Source organism: Carassius auratus, unplaced genomic scaffold, assembly GCF_003368295.1.
Source record: "Carassius auratus strain Wakin unplaced genomic scaffold, ASM336829v1 scaf_tig00001664, whole genome shotgun sequence".
NCBI classification, from domain to species: Eukaryota; Metazoa; Chordata; class Actinopteri; order Cypriniformes; family Cyprinidae; genus Carassius; species Carassius auratus.
In genome coordinates, this window is record NW_020523379.1 from 1 (window position 1) to 9,493 (window position 9,493).

The 9,493-nt window shown below is 38.8% G+C and overlaps 1 pseudogene; it reads left to right on the forward strand.

Annotated features, from left to right (window-relative positions):
• The first annotated feature begins 1,922 nt into the window (after positions 1-1,922).
• Positions 1,923-5,500, forward strand: LOC113069490 (heparan-sulfate 6-O-sulfotransferase 1-A pseudogene; annotated as a pseudogene).
• Positions 5,501-9,493: the final 3,993 nt, after the last annotated feature.

Below are 9,493 nucleotides of genomic sequence, written 5' to 3' on the forward strand. Positions count from 1 at the left end.
TTAACACAATACTACTTTAATATCTTATGGCAATGTTATTTTAAGCATTTTTAAAGATGTTTTTTTCTAGAAAACAAACTGCATGTACTGATGAATTTGTTGAATTTTCTGTTCATTTACCCTCAGGGTCAGTGCTTTACATAATGTGTGAGCTTGTGGTTGACTTGTTGCCGTTTTCAGTCCTGTCTTTCACAGATGAATACATTTACGCATCTCAAGCAGAGCTGTTTAAAATAAATAAGTCTCCGCTGTTCGCTACACTAATGTCTGATTTATTCTGCACCACGTACGCTCAAGTGCACAAAAGGGGCGCATCCAAGAATTCACTAATTTGGTGTTGGAGTGCAGTTCAGAATGGAAGAGAGGTGTTGTGGGACGTGTTATGCTCTTTTCATCTGCATTAAGTCTCACTGAAGCATATCAGAATCAAGAGCTCTACAGTTCACTTCCCCTTTATGACTGGTTGTGTTCACACGCTCTGAAATTATTTTAACGCTGGAGGCGAGGATATTATAATTCTTACCTACCAGTGAAAGATTACCATGTGGCTGGCTGTTGGTCCTTTACTGCAATACAGATATTTATGATGTGAATAATGTAGCTAGAGTTCAGTTTATGAGAAAAAAAGATTTACACACTTCTTGCGTTTTAATGAGTCAATAAAAACCCATAAAAAAATAAATGTGCAGAAAATGTTAAGACACAGTCCCAGCTGTTACAATACAAAGTTATTTTCCTTGTAAGAATGAGCAAAACTAATCGACTAGTTAGTGGCTGTCTAAACAATCAGTGGACAAGATTATTATTATTTTTTTTTTAACTCAGTAATATGATTTTTTATGTTTTACAGTTATTCAAATTTAGGTCAACATTGTTTGATGCTTTCGAAAAGTGTTTTTTTTTCTTTTCTTTTTTTTTTTAAGGTTTCTGACAATTCTCACAAAATTGGACTGGTGTTATATATTTAAAAATATATAAAGCAGGCGAAAATGTACAAACATTACAAAAGACAAAAAAAATTTTGCACAGTTTGATCTTTTATAATACACATTGCAAAATTAAATGAAAAAACTTGGTGAATTTTGACATTATTGTTCATTTGTCTGATTGATAATGTACATCAAATCTTTTTTGCACAGTAACCATGAGGGGTTTTGAAGTTGTAGCGCCCCCATGGGTGAAATTTGACATGTATCTTTAGAATGTTGTCTGTACGAAGTTGTTTGGATAGTTCATCCAAAAAATTAAAATTCTGTCATTAATTACTCACCCTCATTGTCATTCCAAACCCATAAAACCATCTTCGGAACACAAATTAACATATTTTTAATTGGAATCTAAGAGATATTTGACCCTCCATAGACATTACCATTATCAAAGCACAGAAACATAATAAGCACATCGGTAAAATAGTCCATGTCAATTCAGGGGTTCAACCAGAATTTTACGAAGCTACGAGAAAACTTTTTGTGTGTTAAGAAATCAACATAAAGATCGTTTTTTTACGTTCAGCATGCGCGCATAGTCTACTGAACACAAACAACGCTCATTACGGTGATTACGTTCTGGGGTACTCTCCAAAATGGCAGAAGACGGTAACTGGGGAGAAAAACTGCTGAAAAAATTATGTCATTATTGTTTTCTTTGTGCACAAAATGTATTCACGTTGCATCAGGTTGATCCCCTGATATGTCACATGGACTATTTTACCGATGTCCTTATTACATTTCTGTGCTTCGATTGTATTTTTATTTTTGGGCGAATTAACCCAAAGTTTCGAAGTTTCGACTTCCCTATCAGAAGATATAGGTCAATTAGTCATTGTGAACCACACCAAAAAAAAAAAAAAAAACTTTGGTTTTGTGTTATCTATTTGGTTAAAACATTAAAAAATTAACAATTGTTTTGATGACACATTTTCACGATTGTCTGTAAATTATAAATATCAGAAATATCACTTCCCTGTTTACCCGTGTCCTAACAATTTCTGTTTCTCGTCATCTTACAGGAAGTTCTACTACATTACCCTGTTACGGGACCCTGTGTCTCGGTACCTAAGCGAGTGGAGACACGTCCAGCGCGGGGCCACGTGGAAAACCTCCCTGCACATGTGCGACGGGCGAACGCCAACACCAGAGGAGCTGCCCCCCTGCTACGAGGGTACCGATTGGTCGGGCTGCACATTACAACAGTTCATGGACTGTCCGTACAACCTGGCGAATAACCGACAGGTGCGCATGCTGGCCGACCTCAGCCTGGTGGGCTGCTACAACATGTCCTTCATCCCGGAGAAGAAGCGCGCGCAGGTGCTACTCGAGTCAGCCAAGAAGAACCTACGAGACATGGCCTTCTTCGGCTTGACCGAGTTCCAGCGCAAAACGCAGTACTTGTTCGAACGGACCTTCCGCCTCAAGTTCATCCGGCCCTTCATGCAGTACAACAGCACGCGGGGCCGCCGGTGTGGACCTGGACAACGACACGGTGCAGCGGATCGAGGAGCTCAACGACCTGGACATGCAGTTGTACGACTACGCCAGGGATCTTTTTCAGCAGCGCTACATGTACAAGCGACAACTCGAGCGAAGAGAGCAGCGCCTAAAGAACCACCCCTCCCTCTTCCCCTTTCGTCGCGGGTCCAGCTCCGATCCTGCTTTCAGGGATGACGTGCCGGAGTCCGAGGCGTCCCGATTACCCACGGAGGACTACATGAATCACATCATCAACCGCTGGTAGCAGTGCTGGGGGGAGGGGGACGGAAAATACAGGTTGACGAGGAGGAAAAGGCTGCGATCCCCAGGTCAAATCAAGCGGGAGAGGAGCACGGCAAACGAGAAAGAGACAGAACTTTAGCGCCACCATCAAATACGGCCCTCCCCCCTTCTGTTGTGCTCCAGGATATCCTGCGGACATCTCTGAGAGGAAGGACTCAAAATGCGGGATGCTCTTCATCGCTACTGCGAAGACTTTGCGTGTCAGTTTAGAAATGACTGACTAACTTAAAGCACTGAGCCTGAACTTAAAACTAAGAGGTGAACACTTCTACAGGCACATTCGCCCAAGGAAGGGAGAAGAAAACATACGTAAAAATTATCGGAATTATATTCACTGCAGATGTTAAAAGAATGAATCGAATGAAATTGTATAGAGGTATTTGCTTAAATGTCTGCTGCCATTTCAGCCATGAATTTGTGAGGATGATGGTCTGTCTCTTTATTTTCTAGTTTGTTATGGTCCTGTTTCTTTTAATTATTTTTAAAAGGGATTTTTCTTCCCTCAAAGAGGTAAAACTCACAGCACTGAGACCAACAGAGCTGCCTAACACTTATTGGATGCAATTTATTAGCTTTTCATAATCAGTGATGACTTGAAAAGGTGTGTTCTGTAGTCCTTTTTCTTGTGTATTTGCACGTCAGTTGCAAATTTCGACGGGCAGACAAAGCGTGGACCATAGCCATTATTTAAGCTTTCAGCATACTGTATGCGAAACTCCCGTGAGCTAAGTGTACTAATATAACCTTACCGAATGTTAGAGGTGTTTCGTTTGTCTGATCTGACAGATGTCTTGCGTGATGTTATTGGCCCAGACAAATTCTAAGTTGTCATCAGCACCCAATTTCTTGGTAGCCGAAGCGGGAACCTGGTGGAGATCCAAAAAGGAAACTGTGTCTTATTTTACACTTGGTAAGAATGGGCTCTGCGTTTCTAAGTGAAGTCGTGGACTCTAAATGTTATTGACTCGGTAATGACACCTATGTGTCAGTCAATAACAGGAGCATCGTACAGTTTGTGTGTAACTGAGTGTGAAAGACAGAGCTTGTGAAACGCAAGAGCAGAATGAAGAAGCAGCAAACGCAGCCTTTGTAAATGTCACCACCATTCCCAATTCCCAGAGACTACTCATTATTCAGTATGCGGGTGGATGGAGGATGACTGTGTGTGTTTGAGATTCTGAGCAGGATGACTGTTTTAAGTATGCAAGCATGTTTGGGTGCTATGAATGTGTGCGTTTCATGACCAATCTCATGCCATGGTCCTCAGGGACTAAAGCTATTGCCAGTAAGGGGGCAAGAATGATGTCACATGTCTCCCCTTATGCAAATCTTTGAGTTGTTTGTTGTTAAAGGTATAGTTTGCACAGAAAAATTACCATTCCCTCATTATTTACTCACTCCTAATCCATGTAACCTTCAAAGGAGATGTTGTGCAGAATGTTCAAGCTGCTCTTTTTCAAGCTATGAAGGTGAATAGGGACGGGAGCTGTGAAGCACCAAAACTATATTTAAATTCGCTTTATTTAAAGTATTCATTCAGTATACAGTATAGAACAGCAAGAACATTCTGCATAGTGTTTCCTGTTATGTTCCACTGAAAAAAGAAAGATATAGTGATTTGAGTAAATAATGACAGAATTGTCATTTTGGGGTAAACCTTTCCTTTAAGTTGACGACTACGCAGCAACTTCAGAGTAAACTGTATGTGAATAATGTATCAGGAAGAATTACCCCACTGGAAATGTGTCCTTTCTGTTTAACTGACTCTTAAGGTGTTATGAGGGACGTTTTGACTTTACTTAATGCTCTGCGATGGGAATTTGTTTTCTCAGTAACCATAAAGACAGACTACTCTTCACTTACTGCATATTTAACCAAACCTAGAGTGTTGTTATGTTATTCAGGAACAAATGTCTTCTCATGAACGATCCGCATAATACATGTACGATCTTTATGAAGGCAGCCCTTTTATTAATATGTGATGCTGTCATTCTCTTCAGTTGATATGCTCTTAAAGGAAACCCAGAGTGGGTTGTAGTAATTGTTGGTCTCATTGCAAAATAGTACAGTGACCAAATGTTTCTCAGTCTTAATTCCACAATGGCATCCAGGCAATCAGAATAGAGTACTGGTGTGCTTTAAAAATGGTCACTGCATCCGACTGTCAAATGTTAGGCCAGAAACATACTCTACAGTCAAAAATCAAGAGGGCGACAGAGTCACCTTCAGATGTCTGTGCCATTAAATATTTTTTATTCAGGTAACTAGCTATAGATGGTTTAACTTTTACTAGATTCTCTTCAAATGGTTGCTTAGCCATGATGCTAGTTGACCCAAAAGAGATAACTATGCTAAAGCCTGCTATAGCGCCCCTTGTGGCAATGCTAAGAATGCAACACACATCTGAGTTGCATTATCAATTGTATTCTGACTGTTTTTAGAACAGTCTCTAAAATGAAGCTAGAGGCATTTGCCTTCACCTACTCCTCTAGAGTATGTTTCTGGACTCATGTGAGTCTAGCAAATTGACTTCAACTCTTAATTAGAGAATGTGTGTTTGTAAGCGTGCGAGAGCAGCACTAGCGAATCCCTGAGCTCTGCTCCCGGGTGCATTTATTCATCACATCCAGTTCATCTGCTCTGGGTATTTTTCTCATCATTTCAACAATGGATCATCAAAAACACCATTAAAAATATTTCATTTTTATATAAACACGCCAGTGCTTCATGTCTTTATTGTTAAGTGTCTCTAAACTCACACAAGCACATTTAAGGTACAGTATATCATGGATTACTTTCTATTTTAATGTATATGGGCATTGATTAATACAGACAGTAAGTTTGACTCTTCACTCGGTTTGTGAAAATGAATGAAAAAGTTTTAATAGTAATGGTTTTAAGTGGAAACCTTGAAGGCATGTGAGCAGAATAAATGTGTAAAATATATGACTATTAAGTTTCTGAAGTTCCATTACACTTAAATATTAAATATCTAAAGAATGATTTACCAGCCCTGTGTGTGCAAAGGCACAAAGTATGTCAAAGTCCATTCACCTGATAGCCATCATGAAAAATGTTGAACCACCCCAGGTTAAGTGTCAGTCAAAGTACAATAACTTGAGAATTCATGAGTATGATTATTATGCTTTCCTCTGTTTCCCCCATATAATAATATATGTCTGGATTGATTTCATTTAAAGTTTAATCAAATGCAACACTAATTAAACCTGTTTAATTATTGTGAATTAAAACAATATTCCCAAGAAGACCTTTTGATTAAATGAATGAAAAATGGTATGTGTGTATTATATAAATCTAATATGATTTCCATTTTTCAAAATTAAGTTTAATATACCAAGTCAGAAATGATGGATACATGAAAATGCACAGCAGGAATGACCCTTGAAACCCACACACACATACACCAGCGCTGTCATGAGGAGTTCAGACATAAAGCTGATAGACAACATCACACACACACACGCAGCAGACATCAGCCGCTGAAGCGCAGGCTACGCTGCAGAAGCAGCTGACTCAGACGAGAGCGCTCTCCCTGGTAATTACAAAATACCTCCTGGCACGGATATCAAGACACGCTTCTTTGTCCTGTTGAACTGAATGGCAGAGAAGCAGCGTATCCACAGCCATTATTGTCTGAAATGGATGGGGGTAATCACTCCGGCTCCTCTGAGTTCTGCAGGGGTAATGAATTGCCACTGTGTCTCTTGGACAAGAGCCACGCCGAGAATCACTTGCACCCAGGCCATTGTTCTGCCAGGATATGATAAGAATTCCCAGTATGACAAATACAGTATGTAGAGAGAAGATGAAGTGACTGGGAGAAGAATTAGGAGAATTTCTATAGCTCTGTACAATAAGTATTGAACCTAGATGACGAAGGGCTACAACATACTTTTGTTCCGAGCTTAACAATAATCCATTGGCCTCAGCAGCTTTTTGAATTCATTAAAACAAAAAGAGACCAAAAGTGTGTTTCCATATTTTTAGGGCTGGAAAGGACCAGTAATTTTAAGGCAATAGTTCACTCAAAAATGAAATGTACTTACCTGCACTTTGTTCCAAACTTGACTTTCTTTCTTCTGCAGAACATATTTTGTCACTTATAATTAAAGCCAATGGGGTCCAATATTGTTTCAGACCCTCTCTTTACATTTTTCTTTAACATTCCAAAGAAGAAAAAAGTCAGGTGAATATACATGAAGGAAAAACCTTGTATTTGTTGAACTATCCATTGTATATATATATATATGTGTGTGTGTGTGTGTGTGTGTGTGTGTGTGTGTGTGTGTGTGTGTGTGTGTGTGTGTATGTGTGTATATGTGTGTGTGTATTTATTATACAGTCATGCCCACAAATATTGGCACCCTTGGCAAATATGATCAAAAAAGGCTGTGAAAATTCATCTGCATTGTTAATCCTTTTGATTTTTTATTTAAAAAAAAATCACAACAATGTATCCTTTCATTGGAAAATAAGAATTTAAAACGGAGGGGAAATATCATTATGAAATTAATATTTTTCTCAAAAACTCGTTAGACACAATTATTGGCACCCCTAGAAATTATTATGAGTAAAATATCTCTGAAGTATATTCCCATTCATATTCACAATTTTGAGCACTCCAGCATGATTATAAACATGAAATTATCCAGCCATTGCTTCCTGTTTCACAGAAATATAAAGTGGAGGGAAAACAAAGCCCAAATGCCAAATCAGAAAATCAGAAAAACCAAAGAATACATTTCTGATGTGCAGCAAAAGATCACAAATTGGTGAAGTGGCTTTAAGAAAAGAGCGAGAGCAGTGGCAATTCCCATTTCCACCATCAGGACAATAATTAAGAATTTCCAATCAACAGAAAATGTTAGAAAACTGCCTGGAAGAGGTCGTGTGTCTATATCGTCCTAATGCATGGCGAGGAGGTCAGTTTGAGTGGCTAAAGACTCTCCAAGAATCACAGCTGGAGAATTGCAGAAAACAGTTGAGTTTCTGGTTCAGAAAACCTTTAAAAAAATTGTCAAACAGAACCTACATCAACACATGTTTTTTGGGAGGGTTTCAAGAAAAATTCTCCTAGCTCATCCAAAAACAAACTAAAGCATATTCAGTTATCAGACATGACTGGAACTTCAAATGGGACTGGCTTCTATGATCTGATGAAACTAAAAATGAGCTTTTTAGCAGTAAACACTTAAGATGGGTTTGGTGAAAACAGGGATAAAAAGTACCCCATGTGTACAATTAAAAATACAGCTGTATTTTTGATGTTGTGGGCCTATATTTCTGCTGGAGGTCCTGGACATCTTGTTTAGACACATGGCATCATGGATTCTATTAAATACCAATACCAACAGATAAAAAATCAAATAGTGACTGACTCTGTTAGAAATCTCATAATGGGCCATGTTTGGATCATTCAACCGTACAACTATCCAAACACAAACCTCAAAAACAACACCGAAGTGGGTCACTGAGCTCAAAACCAAGCGTCTGCTATAGCCATTCCAGTCCTCTGACCTGAACCCTACAGAAAATGAGAGGAGTGAACTGAAGAAGCACCAACATGGAGCTGGGAATCTAAAGGGTCTGGAGTGATTCTGGATGAAGGAATGGTCTCTGATCTCTTGTCAGGTGTTCTCTAGCCTCATCAGGCATTATAGGAGACAGTTTTGAGCTGTTAAACTGGCAAATGGAGGTTTAAAATATAATTCAATAAAAGGGTGTCCTTAATTGTGGCCACTGTGTATTAGAGAAAAACATTTATTTCATAATGATATTTCCCCCCATTTTAAATTCTTATTATCCAATGAAAGGATACATTTTTGTGAATTTTTCAAATAAAACATCAAAAGGATTAACAATGCAGATTAATTTTCACAGCCTTATTTGATCATATTTGCCAAGGGTGCCAATATTTGTGGGCATGACTGTATATTCACTTAATGTTTATTTAAAGAAAGTTTTTTTTTTTTATGGTTTCAGTTAGTTAACAATGATAACTCTGATCGGTTGAATACTACTCACTTGAATATTGAGGGGGCAACAGCACATCCCTCTTAACATCTAAAGTGGTTCCTGCCTGATTGTAACACAAAATTCACCTCAAAGGGCTTGATTCAAAACTCATCACAGTAAATTAGGTTTTAGTGGCATTGATCTATAATCATTAGTCATCAATTGCCGCTGTGATTTACATTACGAGTGCTCTCCACTTCTTAGCTTATAGCTGATTTGAAGGCACACAGGGGATGATGTGGAACTGACATGGCCATTTCACCTTTTATGTGTGTGGTCCTTACTTGACTTTTAAAGGTGAGACATATAATTTAGCTCTGGGAAATTTTAGTCAGTGCCATGGAAACATGATGTCACATACTCGAAAAGCTTTTAAATTTGATTATTATTCCTCTCGAATACAGCACTTCCTGAGGAATTTAGTGGGGAGAGCCGACATAAATTTTCTGGATTGTTCTCTGAAATTTACAGTCGTACAGAATATTGTGCAGTCAGTTCCTCTCATTGTTAGCTTTGAAGGACTTCTGCAAATCACCTCCTAATCAGGGTAATTGATTTTTATGAGCAGCCCCCATTCGAAGCAGGATGCTGGTTTTATAGCCCCCCTCGGATATAAAAGGTAGACGCTCCAGCGGAAAGGTTAACAGCCACTGCGGCAAGAGGAGGGTGGCTTTGCACTAGAATTT